Here is a 14,265-nt window from a genome sequence, read left to right as displayed (position 1 = left end):
TTTTCCCCAGGATCTTACCTAACTCTTCTAATTCTTTCCGGAGTTATTCTCAAACTCTTGCAAAGTTTGACGTAAGAATTAATTATCATCAGTCATATGTCTTTCTCCAAGATCTTCCAAATTCTTTTCATTGTTGGTTCAACATTTCTTATTTTCATTCCGGAGTGCCAACAATTCATGGTGGTGTTTCTCGTCATCATTCTCAACATTTGAAGACCGAAGAAGAATTTTCTCTTAAATCTTATCCGTTCTCTCAAGATTCATGGTTCTAGCTTCATGCCATCCTCTCATAATTGTTTTCGATTGTGAGAATTATTTTCACCCATCCGAAGAAGTGCAGGAGTCTTTTCAGGTTGATTCTCTGGAGCCATCATCTCAAGTATTATTCATTCTCAGCTTTTCTCATTCTCCAAATCTTACCGGTGCATCGTTCAAGTATTCTCTAATCAGCTCGTGATATCTTGGTTCCCGTGTATCAAATTCCCTCGAGTATTTTCGCGCGCTCTTTAATTCTTACGGTGGTTCGTTCAAGAGTTCTCTTTCTTGGTTATCATATTAATTCATTCGTTGTTTCCAAATCCCACCGGTCGTTCCATCAAGACCTTATTCAAGTTTGCGCTATATCTATCTTAATCCTTTCTACGAGAATAAGTAGTATGCCAAATCCGTTGCTTGTCATCAATCTAAATTGGTGAAGGATACGCGTAATGTAATTCTTATTCCTGTTTCCTCCAAGTGATTAATTCCTTCTTCCGGAGTTCGTTCATGATATCAAACTCTCGGTTCCAAGTTGTTCATCTTTTCTTTCCGGAGCTCCAAGTTTTTTCAATTATATCATTTCAAACCTTCATCTAATCATTGCAAGGCTTCACCTTGTGTTGTCAACTTCTCTTTCTTTTTATCATCCTTTTATTACCGGAGTTCTTCATGGAGGCTCTACATGGTGGTTCATCAAAGATTCTTTTTATTCTTCAATTGTTCTTCAAGATTTCTCTTGAAGTTAAGATCCGCCAAGCTATACTCTTAAATAAACATGGTGCTCATCACATGTTTTGTGTTGAGGAGTTCAAGCATTCTTCATCTTGCATTCCGAAGTGCAATTCTTTCTACCTCATTTTGAGATGGTGTTATGTCCTTCTTGACAATTTCCATTCATGTTCCATGATTCACTTGTTGTTAAGAATGAGGTATTTTAAATCCATCAATCTCTTCGTTGGATTTATCTTGTGTCATGTTTCACCTAAAGCTTTCCCTAAGGATTTTTGCTATTTATGGTGCTCATAAATGACCCAAGTTCTTCGTTTATCCTCCCGGCGAAATAAGTTTCTCGTCTCCTTTTTCATATCAATCCAAGCTATTGTTTTTCGTTAGTGGCAGAATTTCACCTCAAGTTTTCAAGATGTTTTCCTTAAGCCCACAACAAGCTTGTTCTTTCGTTGTTGATTTTTCCAACAACTCCGTTCAATCCTACTTCGTAAGGATGCTCTTTACAATTCATTTATGGTAGGAGATGTTGGTTTCATTCTTCGTTCTATTCACTCCAACTATCTAACTATCATGCATTGTTTCCGGAGGCTTTGTGATGTTGCTCTCTTCGACCAATCATCTTGTTTTGTCAAGATCATGTAATTTTTCCTTTCTTATCCGTTTAGCCGGAGTGTCGTGTTTTCATTCGAGTTCTCGCATCTTATCAAGTTTCGTCTCCTTCCTCAACCAGAGTGATGTCTGAAATCTTTCTTACCCCTTGTACCATTCTTTCATTAGTTACAGAGGCAGTGTGTTGTTAAATTCATCGAGTATCCTCTCATCTTGTCAAGATCATGTTCAATTCCTTCCATTTACAGTCGGAGTGCTGCTCAAATTATATCATTCTTATTCCTTCCTATCTTGTTTTAACCGGAGTGGTTTAAATATCTATCGTGTCACTTAACCTCAAGGTTCTCATGGTGTTCCTTGCTTCCGTTTACTACGGAGTTCTCTCAATTCGCTTATCTCCGTTGTGTCATTTCCTCAAGCTTTGCGACCTCTCAAGGTTCTTTGGTTTCACTCGTTTGTCAAAGAAGCAACTTCGTGTTACCTCTTCCTCTTCCGCTTTTCTCTCTGGTGCCATCCTAGATCTCGGGATGAGATCCTCTTGTAGTGGTGGAGTGTTGTAACGCCCCGAGACCGACGCTTCAGAAGACTTCCATATTTTTGTGATCGCCGTGTGTTCCTTTTGGTGCTTGCTCTTTTATTCTTGCATTGCATCATGTCATCATGCCATCATGTCATTAATCTTTGCACCAAAACTAACTAAATAAATTGCATGGATCTTCGATCCATTTAAATCGAGGGAAGGGTGACTTCTCTTTATAACATATTCTCCCAATATTAGGGAGCTATAGTAAATATTCCATTAATTTGGAATTGACCATAACACACTTGCAAATATCCCAATGCCTTTATTATCTTAATTCTTGGTCTCCAACCTCGCCATATATTTTTTTCATCATATTCCGGAGCTCCACCAAAAATCCGAACATTTTTGGACCTTCCCAACCCTCACTTCCTATTCAAATCATTTGAATTAAATTCAAATGCATTTGAATTTATATTTTTCAATCTTGCCGGTTCTATTTTTCCTGGATCGAGCACATTTTTGTGAGTCCGGGAAAATAATCCCCATGTCCAACTTCTTCCCCTAACCTGTCTTTCTTTTCTTTTCTTTCTTATCCTTGTTTTGCTTTTTGTTTGTTTTAGAGTGAGAGAGAGCCAGCGGGCCATCTAGGCCCATCCGCAGCCTAGCCACCTCCATGGCCCAAGGCCCAGCAGCCCCCTCGCTAACCTAGCCCGAATGCCCCTCCTCTCGATCTCTCCCTCTCGTCCCTCCTCCGCCGCCACCTACAGCCTTCCCCTCTCGTTCCTGTCAGCCACACACACACACCTCGAGCCAGGAGAGGAGCCCCCGCACCCATTTCCCCAGCGCCGCCAGCCTCCAGGAACTCCCCCTCGCCCGTTCTTCCTCCTGCCGTCGCCGCGTCCTCCGTCTGCCTCCTCGCCATGGCCCCTCGCAAGCTTCCTCCCGCGCTGCACCCTCGTCCCGATCCCCTCTGCCTCCTCCTCGCACCACCGCGCTAAGCCCTTCTTCTCCTTCCCGTCGCCACCGCCGGCGCCCCGAGCTCTCCGCTCCGCCGTTCCTCCTTCCCTCTGTAGGCCCCATCTCATGGCACCCCTTCACCTTGCGCGAACCGCACGGCCGCCGGCCATGGAGGCCACCGTGCAGGCCCTCAAGCGCGTCGGCCGTGATCCTTCCCCGGCGCCGCACCGTCTCCCTGCGCTCGAAGTCAGCCGCGCCGTGGAGCCGCCCGAGCTCCTCCTTGCCTGACCTCTGCCTCACCCTCGTCTGCAAGGGAGACAGGCGACTGAAGCCTTGCGCCAAGGCCCAGCCTAGCGCGGCATCTTCCTCAACCCGTTGTTCCATTGCCTCCTTGTTGTTGCCACCCGAGGCCCTGGTGTTGCTTCGTTTTGGATCGTCAAGACCGACAAGATCGTCTACACAAAACTGCCAGTACCTCTACGCACGGATACACCAAGACCGTCCCGGATAACGTCAAGTACCACGACAACCATGTCCCGTCAAGTTCGTCTACGGAATGAGTACCACTACGCCCGAATACCGTGGATGCACCAAGTTCCACTATGAGATGTACCACTACTATCGCCAAGTTCGACTACCGCACGGTTACGCCAAGTTCATCTACGAAACGTGTACAACTACTTCCCCTACGACCCGTGAATGACTATTTCCCTCGACGATTATGAACCGCCCCGAATTACACGCTTCAAAGGTATAACCGCCGAGACGATGACCCGTGGACGAATGCATGTTGTATGAGATGCTCGCGCTTGCACCGTGTCCCAGTTGTCGCTTGCGCGTTCCTTGTTTCCATGCCACTGACATGTGGGACACCCGGTAATCGGGATCACTCCACCATCCTTTCATGACTCGCTCACGCCCGCTTCCTTTTTGCGCCGGTATCTCCATGAGCTACCGGAACCGATATATTGCCGTGGCATCATTTTCGGATTCGCCGCCGTGGTACCCTTTTTCTTTCCACCACAGTGTCAAATGCTTCATAACATGCTCATGTCAATATTTTCATTAAATTGCATAAAACTGGCATATGTCATTTGCATCATGATAGCAACATTTAAATGTTTAAAATTGTGTTTGCATTTAAATTGCTATATGCATATGGGGATTTTTCCGGTTTTGTCGTTTGTTATTTCCGGCCTCATTTATACTTGCCTAGATAGGTTGTTTAATTATGCTTCACCCCTTGCCATGTTTAATAACATTTAATATTGTTGGGTACATAAACGAGAGAGAACTAAATAATTGATGTGGTGTTTCGTCAATATGCAACTCGTTGCATATTGAGCTCCACTTAATTTGTAGTATTGTTTGTTGCACTTTGCCATGCCATGCCTTTTTTTAACCGGACATGCATCATACTTGATTGTGCATCATGCCATGTGTATGTGGTGGTTGTTTACTATGTTGTTTGTTTCTTTCCGGGTTGCTTCTCTCGTTAGCTTCGGGTTCGTTCCGGAGTTGTGAGGATTCGTTCGACTACGTCCGGTTGTCTACTTCGTGGACTCGTTCTTCTTCCTTGCGGGATCTCAGGCAAGATGACCATACCCTCGAAATCACTTCTATCTTTGCTTGCTAGTTGTTCGCTCTATCGCTATGTTGCGCTACCTACCACTTGCTATATCATGCCTCCCATATTTCCATGTCAAGCCTTTAACCACCTTTCCTAGCAAACCGTTGTTTGGCTATGTTTCCGCTTTTGCTCAGCCCCTCTTATACCGTTGCTAGTTGCAGGTGAAGATGAAGATTGCTCCATGTCGGATTATGTTTATGTTGGGATATCACAATATATCTTATTTTAATTAATGCATCTATATACTTGGTAAAGGGTGGAAGGCTCGGCCTTATGCCTGGTGTTTTGTTCCACTCTTGCCGCCCTAGTTTCCGTCATATCGGTGTTATGTTCCTTGATTTTGCGTTCCTTACGCGGTTGGGTGATTTATGGGACCCCCTTGATAGTTCGCTTTGAATAAAACTCCTCTAGCAAGGCCCAACCTTGGTTTTACCATTTGCTACCACCTATCCCCTTTTCCCTTGGGTTCTGCAGACTCAAGGGTCATCTTTATTTTAACCCCCCCCCCCCGGCCAGTGCTCCTTCGAGTGTTGGTCCGAACTGAGTAGTTTGTGGGGCCCCCTCGTGGAAACTCGAGGTCTGGTTTTACTCGTAGAATGTCTCATCCGGTGTTGCCTTGAGAACGAGATATGTGCAGCTCCTATCTGGATTTGTCGGCACATCGGGCGGCTTTGCTGGTCTTGTTTTACCATTGTCGAAATGTCTTGTAAACCGGGATTCCGAGACTGATCGGGTCTTCCCGGGAGAAGGTTTATCCTTCGTTGACCGTGAGAGCTTATAATGGGCTAAGTTGGGACACCCCTGCAGGGTATAAACTTTCGAGAGCCGTGCCCGCGGTTATGTGGCAGATGGGAATTTGTTAATGTCCGGTTGTAGAGAACTTGACACTTGACCCTAATTAAAACACATCAACCGCGTGTGTAGCCGTGATGGTCTCTTCTCGGCGGAGTCCGGGAAGTGAACACGGTTTTTGGGTTATGTTTGACGTAAGTAGGAGTTCAGGATCACTTCTTGATCATTACTAGCTGGCGACCGTTCCGATGCTTCTCTTCTCACTCTTATTTGCGTATGTTAGCCACCATATATGCTAGTGCTTGCTGCAGCTCCACCTCACTACCCCATCCTTTCCTATAAGCTTAAATAGTTTTGATCCCGCGGGTGTGAGATTGTTGAGTCCTCATGACTCACAGATACTTCCAAAACAGTTGCAGGTGTCGACGATGACAGTGCAGGTGACGCAACTGAGCTCAAGTGGGAGCTCGATGAAGATCTTGTTCGTTGTGTTGTTTCTTTTCTTGTTGATCAGCAGTGGTGCCCAGTTGGGACGATCGGGGATCTAGCAGTTGGGTTGTCTTCTTTTCATTTGGATTTGACCGTAGTCGGTCTATGTGTGTTCTCTGAATGATGTATGATTTATTTATGTATGGTGTGAAGTGGCGATTGTAAGCCAACTCTTTATCCTATTCTTGTTCATTACATGGGATTGTGTGAAGATGACCCTTCTTGCGACAAAACCACAATGCGGTTATGCCTCTAAGTCGTGCCTTGACACGTGGGAGATATAGCCGCATCGTGGGTGTTACAGCCTCTTCTCTTCGTATATGTACTCCACCGTTTGTCTGGTGTCCAAAAAATCATAATAACTACTAGCAATGTGCCAATGCGTTGCCACACGATCAAAGTAGATTAATACATATTCACCGATTTGATAGAAAAAAAGTCTAGTTTTGAAATACGTATATCACTAAAAATATGTTATGTTTCACTCAAAATATATTTCCTTTGGCGGTTTTGATGAGATAAGGGAGGAATGCTTTTGGTTTCAAGATTCGAGAAGTGGTATATGTCTAATTTCTACTCTTACTAGCAAGATGCCCGTGCGTTGCACGGAACATCAAGATCTTGTGGGAGAAAAGGATGAATGAGGGAAGGCCTTATCTGCAAATGTGGTGAAGAGTGCGGGTAAATTGCCATATTTTCCTTCCTATCCGTCAGATATAAATCGGACGACCTACATTCCAGGATGGCAGGCCCACCATCATCACCAACTCTATTTTTTATCCCTACTCTTATAAAAAGCTTTGTCAGTGATGATCGTGTGCCTGCCATCCTGCAATATAGGCCGTTCGATCTATATCTGACGGATAGGAAGGAAACTATGGCAATTTTGCAAAAAGATACCCACACCCCTCTCCACATTTGCAAATAAGGCCTTCCCTCATTCATCCTTTTCCCCCACAAGATAAACTACTCATACAAATGCATCTTGATGTTCCGTGCAACGCATGGGCATCTTGCTAGTTGTTGCAAAAAGCCCATGTGTGTGAGAGAGAGGGAGAGTGGAGGAGGACGGAGTGCATGTGTGACAAAGACACAAGGAGTGTGTGTGCGATAGGTATCAGCTTAAAATGACGCGATAGTGTGTGTGTGCACGATCGAGAGGGCGTGTCTCAAGAAGGGAAGAAAAATCTACATAGATACAAGGAGCGGGAGAGAGACATGTATGCGATGGTGGAAGCACGAGTGTGCGGGTGTATAAACCTATCTAGAGGCTAGCTAGTCGATAAATGTTTGTGAGGAGTCGGGGTGCGAAAGCGAGAGTTTTGTGTGTGTGAGAGAGAGACGGTAGTCGGGAAGGGGAGTGGAAGCAGGAGTTGTGTGTGTGTGTGAGAGAGAGAGAGGAGACGGTAGTCGGGGTTGTCTGATCGGTAAACAAATGAATAATGTCAGTCTAGGATGGAGACGAAAAGGAGACTGCAACAAATGTTGTGTCTACAGGAGAGAGAGAGAGAGAGTAATTTTAGTCGTATGCGTCATATGTAGAGACATATAGGGTGTGTGAGAGAATCCCATAGAGAGAAAGACAAAGTGAAAGACGAGTGGAGACTGTGTGTGTGGCGGTGAAAAAGAAAGCTTAGGTACCGAGTGATACCAGAGAACAGTAGAGACGTGAGAGATAATGAAAACCGTGTAATGTATAATGATAGGGAGAGTGTGACACTTCTCAAGGGAGACGTCGAGAGACCATGTTTGCAAGGATAGGAGAAACATGAAGTGAGCGTGCGGGTGAGCTGGAGAAAAGAGAGTGATAGCTACCTGAAGGAGCATGCATGCGAGAGAGATGGGCGTGAAAGGAGTGAACAAAAAAGGGATTCAAATATTTGAATTCGAGATGATGATACATGTAATCCATACTCGAACCAAAATTGATCTATCAAACATGCATACTCATATGAATTCACACACATATATATTATTTAATATGTAGATATTACTGATCCATACATTTTAGTAGAACATAATTCGGTTAAATTTTTTTGAATTCAACCTTAAGATTTCGAGATCGTTGTATTTGTAAATCATATTATACATATAAAGGAGCAGAATTCTTTGCTGTGCTTTTGAAAGTATATATAAAAAATGATGTATATAGAATGTAATTCCAATTGAAAATGGATCCCGCCCGAAAAAAATACAAATGGGATTCGAATTGAGTTGGCACGGTAAACGTGCACTCTGCAAAATTTGAACGAAGTGGGGAAAGTCGCAGTAACCGCCCGAAACCAAAATCTGCGAGATGGAAATCACTACTGCCTATCCCTGCCACGCAAAGCCTATCTGCTGGATTTCTATAGGTTTTGATAGGGGTAGGTTTGTAATTTCACCCAAACGTGACGTAACCGCCTCTCACCCGGATTCATACATGGTGGGCGCCAAAACGCAGTGTGTCCTCGGCCGAAATCGACTCCCTCCCCGATTCATATTCATACACGGTGGGCGCCAAAAACAAACTCTCGTCGGCAAATATTCGGTGTATGCAAGATTACCGTCCTATCCCCAACCGACTAATGTTGCTGTGATGTAGTATAAATTTGAAACGGGGGCTAAGTTTGTAAATTTCCTCGCATTTGAGACAAAGCGCGCCCTGAATACATGGTTCCCCCCTTCCTCTCTACCTCCCTTTTCTCCATTCGTACTGCGTGGGCGCCAAAACACCCTCTCCACCCCACCCTCCTCCGTCCGCCGCCATCCGCCACCCCATCCACCGCCGTCCTCCTCCACCATGCCGGAGCTGATACCCCGACGCCGCCGTCCATTACAAGAGATCGACCTCTCTCATCCACGGCTTCGGACCGGGATCCTTGCATCCCGTCCTCTCGCTTCTTCCCTGCCATCATCCACCTTGTCGGCGCCGCTCCTACGACCGTCTCGTCCACCGCGCCCCGCCGCCACCGTCTACCCTCCAAGATCTGCTTCCACGCCGCCGACAGCCATCGCTACCGCAGCACCATCAAATTCTCAGCAGATGCGTACACGGCGCCGCACCAGAGGCGATACTCTTTAGTATCTGCGCAACTTATTTATCGCAGCAAGAAAATAGATCGCCACTGCTTTACTCTGATTTCTTGTCTTGGTTGCGAAGTTGCCTTTGTCCGGTTTTCACCTTCAGATCCGCCATGGCACGCTCAACACTATACTCCCAATGCTTATGGTTTTCCCCTTTTATATTCCACACTAGTTAAATCACAGTAGACTAAATTTCAAAATTGGGTCAGTCGATTTTTCAGAGCTCGCCGGAGTTCGCCGGTGCGATCGAAGGGGCTGGGGTGGTTGTGGGGCCTCGCCGAACGAAGAAAACTCGACGCGGGTGGGGGTTGGGGCGGGGGTGGGGGTGGGGGTGGCGGAGGAACACAGGCGGTGGGGGCCGGTGGTCCGGCCGGCAGCCCGTGCGGTGTTCTGTATGGGAAGAATTAGAGACGAGGAAGAAGAAGGGTTAGGTGACGTAGGATCTTCATCTAACCGCCTGAAATGGTCGAGAGACAGCTGGGAGTTGCATTCTTAATGCGCTCTGGTTCATCATGTGTGGGCACTGTGCAACCAACATTTTATTATCCAAAATCTGCTTGCTCTTCTTTACCATGTTCCTCTTCCGTTCTTCTTTAATATGTACTCTCTCCGTTCCTAAATACAAGTCTTTGTATAGATTCCACCATGGACTACATATGGAGCAAAATGAGTGAATCTACACTCTAAAATGTATCCGGATACATCTGTATGTGATCCATAGTGGAAATCTCTACCAAGACTTATATTTTGGAACGAAGGGAGTATGATAGTAGTACAATATGCTCCTTGTACTGAAGATGAGTAGGGACATTTGCAGTGTAGAGGTCTATACGGTCGGTTGTGATGGACACTTTGAGCCTCTTTGATTCGTAGGATCTTGTAAACATAGGAATAGGATTTGTAGTGGCCTGCCCACTTGAATCCTATACGAATAGCAAGGAAATGCGGGGAGCTGTGTCGCCTTTGAGAGTTACACTGATATTAACAGTACCGCACCTTCACTTGAAGAGAGCTGGTATCCGAAGCCTTTCTAGCCGTACCAGCAATACTAGCACATATATTCCAGCAAGTTCCACTTTGCTGATTTTACTCTGATGCTTAAGGTTTTCCCGTTATATCTACACTATGATCTGTGTAGCTGCTTTGTGTGGCACTAGCAGCAGTCCACTCTTGAAGCTAAACACTACAATGACTTACAAAATTGGCACCAAGGCATTGAGTGCCATTCTGGATGCAATGAAACTCATACGCTCCCCACCTGTTGATTCTTGTTCAGAATATGATCCTAATGACTATTCTAACCTCGAGGAATCAAAGGCAGATGGCCTGTCCTGTTCACCCATCAAGGTGCCTGTTCTAATTTGGCTATGTTTTATTGATTGCGGGTATCTTGCATATGTGATCTTGCATTTCTTCTACTTTGTTGCACCGCCATCTGCTTAGTTTACTCATCATATATGTCGAGATGCCATGCCCATCCATTATCAATACATATTCCATCTGTCATCATACCATGTTTTTCCACTCAAATGTTGTTCTTGTGCATCAGACATCAAAAAGGAAGAGGGTGATTGCCGAACCTGAAGGAGCACCAGCAAAGTCCTTGAAAAACGTGGTGGTGCTGGAGAAATCAGACTGCACCCCACTTATATTGGCGGTACAACCAGTAACACAAAACGTAGGACCCACTCCAGCAGACTGTACCCATACTTCACTGGCCACACCACTAGCCCCACCACACAGGACCTGCACTCCAGCAAAAGGTATACCGATTTCATTTGCCATAGCACCAGCTGTACCACAGAAAAATCCCACTCCAGCAAAAAGTACAGCAAGTCCACCGGCGGAAGACCTATCCCAACTGCAGAAACGGCCAATTCCTGCAGATTGGAACCCCATTCCATTTATTCCCAGTTTAAAAGACAATGCTTTCAATGTTGTTAGGGACTACGTGCATATATTCCCATCATGGGAAGATTATTGTGAAGACAAACACCATTTTCACATCTTCCTGTCCAACTTACGTGTAAGTGCTATTATTCATGGTTATTATTTTCCTGTTTTCTGCTGATTGAACACATCAATGATTTACATTACATTGTTGTAACTAGGCGAGGGTCAATCTGGATAGTCATGATGAGCAAAGCTTGCTTGTGCTTTTCAAGGAAGCATTGCAGCAGTATCGGTGTTGCCTGAGGAAATCACACTTTGATGGCAAGTCTATAAACGAATTTCCGGTGAAGTCTCCTGTGCTAAATTTAGAAGACATTGAATGGAAAAACCTTGTTATGCACTGGTCTCATTCCCAGGATGAGGTACTGTCTATGAAATCACATGACAATTTGAACTTCTACTTTTCCGCATGTGCCTTACGGATCTTTTTTGCAGGAAATCTGCTCGAAGAAGAATTCCGGTTTGACAAGAATGACAGGATATCGCAAATATGCTGCCCGCTGCTTTGCTCTTGTTAGTACCTGTTGTCCTGTATCACTGTACTTGCATACATACCTGGTTCATTATGTGACAGCAGTATGCATGATAGCTTGCTTATCAATTGTTCGCTCCAAATTATATGATCTGTATGAATGGTTACATTAGTGTAGAATATATCCAATGCCAATGTTTTTTTAGCTCTGCATTGTTCTTGTAAGTACATGTTGTCCTTTATCAGTGTACTTATAATGACAGGTAGTTGTTCATGTACCATCACTCTGCAGCTTATTTTCCTTTGCCCTCCATTTTCTACACATCAGATCTATATTTACTCTTACCATAAGGTTGGTACTGAAGAAGTTTAGCTGTGCATTGCTCTTGGCTGTACCTTTTGCCTGTATCACTGCACTTACATTTATAGCTACTTGGTTATGTAGCATCACTCTTCATCTTATCTTAAATATTCTCCATTTTTTCGTATATTATCACATCTATATTTACTCTTAACAAAATGTAGAATAAAGGCAATGCTTTTGAAGAAGATTCTGTGGTAAACTTCTTGAATTGCCCCCCCCCCCCATCAGCATGGACAAGGCCTTTATAGAGCCTGTCTTCACCAATAATGTAAGTTTGTCCATCTCAAGCCTTCAAACTTTGTTGTATATATTTGGTTAGGCATGACTGCAACAGCTGTTTATTTTTGGTGTTTGCATCAAATTGCTTGTTTAAAGTTTATTATGTAGTTCATAAACAAAAGTTTGTCCTTTCTCAATTTAAGTTTTCAGTTGTACAACCAAGTTCCTTCTTCATACCATGTAAATTAAACTATACAGAGCAAGTGATCTTCTTTTGCACTGCATGTATGCTTCTGTTCTTCATCCGTAATCCAGTGGTGTGGTGAACCTACCCACTACAGCACAATGTCATATTCTGCAATGTCTTAACTATGAACAATGTCATATCATTCTACTATTATTTAAACCGTCTCTTTATTTGCCAATCTGAAATGGTATAAATTGACAGCACACTAACCATTGATACTTATGAGTTCTTGATCTGTAATCCAGTGGTGTCGTGAAGCTGCCAACTCCTTCACAATGTCATTTCCTGCCATGTCTTGACCTGAACAATACCATATTGTGTTAATGCAATTTTAAACTGTGTCACTTTATTCGTCAGTAAGAAATGTGATGAATTGTCAGCACTGATACTTTTATGTGCAAAACCTATCATCTGTCTGCTTGTTTATCTTTCAGAGTGAGGAAGATATAAGTGTTGAACAAGCGCAGTCTCATCATCTTGCTCAGCTGCTTGCACTGCAGCTCCCCAACAGGGCTAACCTTTCTTGAACTCTATTGAAGTGCTGTCGGTTTTGTATATTATTTTATCGGCGTGTTTATTTGCACTGGTGGCGATCTTTGATGCCCAGTGTATGTAATCTGTTGTCTGCTTGTGCTTTATTATCATAGTGGCGAACTTTGATGCCCAGTGGATGTAATATGCTGTAATTTCTTTATTGTACAGTCTAGGTTTTTTCTTATTCATGATGCTACAGTTATTTTACTGTATATATATCCTGTCTTCGCAGTAAACCGGCCAAACCGTAAAATTACGGTACATAATCGGGCCGTCATGCAATCCCGATGTAGGTTGGGCCTGAAACGTGCCGAACAGCTCACGGGCCGGCAGCAGCCCAAAATGAACCCCGGCCCATGATTGTATGAATCAAATCACGGGCTTTTAACAGGCCAAAATTGTCTCGATCCTTGTTTGGCCCAATCAGATATCGGCTGCGAGCAGGCCGGATGCAAACCGGGCCGTAGTTAGTCCCAACTATATGACGGGCTTTTAACAGGCCGAAATTAATATAGGGCCGAAATGTTAAACGGGCCCTTAACAGGCCAAAACTAATATCAGGCCGAATTACTAAGTGGGCCTTTAGCAAGTGGGCCCAAAAGCATAGTGTCCAGTTGACAGGCCGAATCTGATATGGGCCATAATTGAGCCCAAAGCCTCTTAAAGGGCCGGACCTGATCTGGGCCGTAATTTGGCCCAGAACGTGGTAGGCTTTTAACGGGCCGGATCTCATATGGGCCACTATTAGGCCCGGAGCGTGGCAGGCCATTAATGGACCGGATCAAATATGGGCCGGCATTTGGCCCAAAACATGGCAGCCAGTTAATGGGCCGGCCTACTAGGGTCCTCAAAATCTTGTGGGCCTACAGCTGGGTCGGCCCATTAATGTCGGCGAAATCTCATGGGCCTTTAGCTGGGCCGGCCCATTATGATCCGCAAGAATCTTGTGGGCCTTTACCTGGGCCGGCCCATTATGGCACACAAAAATCTTGTGGGCCTTTACCTGGGCCGGCCCATTATGGCACACAAAAATCTTGTGGGCCTTTACCTGGGCCGGCCCATTATGGCCCGTAAAATCTTGTGGGCCTTTAGCTGGGCCAGCCCATTATGGTCCGCAAAATCTCGTGGGCCTTTAGCTGGGCCGGCCCATTATGGTCCGCAAAATCTTGTGGGCCTTCAGTTGGGCCGGCCCATTTAAACTTGATGGGCCGGTCCACGTGTCAACATATCATAGGCGCGTCTCGCCCATTGGATGAGTGACACCTGTGCCAACGCAGACCTGACACGTGTCTCCTCCAGCCAATGATGATTTTACACGTGGAAAATCCCCATTGGTCGGGGCTATTAACGGGTTATCGGATCCAAAACCCGACCCGATAGCTTAACGGCGTTTCGTTACGGTGGATGCCACGTGTCGGTCACC

Source organism: Aegilops tauschii, chromosome 5, assembly GCF_002575655.3.
Source record: "Aegilops tauschii subsp. strangulata cultivar AL8/78 chromosome 5, Aet v6.0, whole genome shotgun sequence".
Lineage (NCBI taxonomy): Eukaryota > Viridiplantae > Streptophyta > Magnoliopsida > Poales > Poaceae > Aegilops > Aegilops tauschii.
This window is presented reverse-complemented; position numbering follows the sequence as displayed.